We start from the raw sequence: 2,500 nt of genomic DNA, 5'->3' as shown, positions 1-2,500 counted from the left end.
TTGTTGTGAGATTGGTTGTTGGTTTAATTAGTTAATTAAGAGGGTTGCTTGATGAGACGAGTTCGTTAATTAGGTTGGCTAGTCGGGTTGGATAATAAGTACGTTTGATAGATTAGTTGATTTTCCCACAACGCAGTGTCATTGTTTCTGAACTTGCCTTAATTCGGTTTGTAGGTTTTCTTAAATGCTTACTTTGTTCAGTATTCAGTGTTATCTGTTGGTTATACTCACGTCACTGTTGCACATGGCAGAGGAATAATGTTCAGTTTTTTTATTACTTAGTTATTCGGTTCAGTATATTACCTCTTTGGCAGGAAATATATTTCTGTTTACAGTGCGTCCAGTTTCAGGAAAGAATAAAAAGGCAACTCACCATGGATTCTGAAATAATCCGCTTTGTCTTTTTTTCTAATTAGCTAAGATTTAATGCTTATATTTAAGTATGGTGATGATATTATTATACTTCATTAAATGCTGCTGCCGCTGCGTAGTGCAGCAGTAGCGGTCTTGTCTAGTAATCATGCTAACTTGCGTTCCGTCCCGTGCGCTGCCAGTGGATGGTCACCCAAGCCATTCCTCGCACACAGGGGGTAATAGAGAAGCAAATTAACAGACATATCTCAGCAAAGAATATCCTTTGTAACAAATGGAATTAAACTAGGTTAATAATTAATTATCATTAATATATATATATATATATATATATATATATATATATATCTTTTTAAACGAGATTTGGCGTATCAAAATAGGCCTTTTCCAGAGATTGTAAGTTGCCAGCTTTTCCTTTTCTGTGATTGGACGCAGTGTAGTTATTAGCTATAATGTGTCTAATCTCAGGGAAGGAAGAACTGGCAACTGACCCGGACTTTGGAGCTTTCCGATTCGCTGCCTCTTTCGTAATTCTAAGGAATTGAACCCTAATGCTTATGTTTGCAGACATCTGGTGTGTGTATTTTCGTATACAGTACTGTTTATGGCTTTGCACCATTTTATTTATTTATTTATTTATTTTTATTTATTTATTATTTATTTTTTATTTTATTTATTTTATTTTATTTATTGGCGAGGTAGAGTACTCCAACGTCGGGGTAAATTGCTAGTTTTTAATTTACTGAAACTGGAGTTTACTCAACTGATACTACAAGCAAAGGATTCAGTACTTCAGTAAATCTTAGTTCCTCTTACATTCTGTGTGTATGTGTGGGTGTGTGTGTGTGTGTGTGTGTGTGTGTGTGTGTGTGTGTGTGTGTGTGTGTGTGTGTGTGTGTGTGTGTGTGTGTGTGTGTGTGCAAACATTAAACACATTAAAATGGGTCCTTTGAATGGTACATGAAATCTTACTTGCACTGGCAGGAGTTCCTCACTTTTACAGGATCAAAGTTGGTACATCATGTTTCTTGGAAAATGTTAGATGTTTGAGTTTAACTTTGGACTATTTTTTACAGAATATATGATTAATTAACACAAAGTTATGGCCGTGTCAATTCAGCTTAATCGCCTCACTCTATTTTCTTTCTTTTACTTATTTACTCTTTCTTTCCCTCGCTTATATTTAATTTCCTTTTTCTTCCTCAGTTTCTTTCTCCCAAATTTTGTCTTTCTGTCTCTCACACTCACTCTTCTCTCTCTCTATCTATCTATCTCTCTGTCTATATATTTGTCTCTCTATCTATCAGTCTATCTATCAATCTATTCATCTATCTATCCATCAGTTTATCTATCCATCTATCTATCTATCCATCTATCTATCTATCCATCTATCTATCTATCCATCTATCTATCTATCCATCTATCTATCTTTTTTTCTCTTTCTCCCTTTCCCTCTATTTTTGCTGTCTTTCTCCCCTCTTCTTCCTCGCGCACATGTGCTTTTACTAATGTAAATTCCACATCAGGATTCGAGAGAGATATAATTACAATAATTACAACGCAATTACAAGAGACAATACAGAAGGTTTCACTCCTGACATTCCAAGCATCTTACATGTATTTAAACCATTTTAGATTTAATTTCTCGTCCCACTCCACCGCGAGGGGAAGGGCGAGAGGGACGAGAGGGCGCTGGCAATAAATTCGTTATCTTGTGAAAGGGCGGGAGGGAAGGTAGGGGAAAGAAGGACGGCTGGAAGTGAAAGGCGAAATTCAGTGTCTCGGGGAACACTTTTTTTTTATCTTCTTTTTCTCCCTTTCTTCTTCTTTCTTTTTTTTTCTTCTTCTTCTTCTTGCATAGAATCTATATCTGTTTTGCGATTACTGTAGCATCTTTACGTGCAAGTCTGTCGAGTTTTTATAACAATTTTCTTGTTAGTTTGAAGTATATTTCCTTTTTATTGCTCATTAAAATTTTCTGTTCCTTTTCTTTCAAACGAGAACCCTTCTTTTTAGACTGTTTTTGTGGAAAATCATTTCTTCCGTGAAATTTTCAGCGTATGCTTTTCAACTACATCTCGGAAATTCCAAAAATTCCGCGTTTTTTTCCTAAACCTTTTCTTCTTTG

The 2,500-nt window shown here is 35.6% G+C and overlaps 1 protein-coding gene across 1 annotated transcript in view; it reads left to right on the top strand.

Annotated features, from left to right (window-relative positions):
• LOC113817763 (cell adhesion molecule 2) overlaps positions 1 to 2,500 on the top strand; it is a gene marked incomplete at its 3' end in the record, with an annotated part of 127,102 nt that overhangs the window by 97,545 nt on the left and 27,057 nt on the right.

The sequence above is a fragment of the Penaeus vannamei genome, chromosome 4 (genome assembly GCF_042767895.1).
Source record: "Penaeus vannamei isolate JL-2024 chromosome 4, ASM4276789v1, whole genome shotgun sequence".
NCBI lineage: Eukaryota > Metazoa > Arthropoda > Malacostraca > Decapoda > Penaeidae > Penaeus > Penaeus vannamei.
The sequence above is the reverse complement of the archived record's forward strand: the minus strand, read 5'-3'. Positions and strand labels throughout refer to the sequence as shown.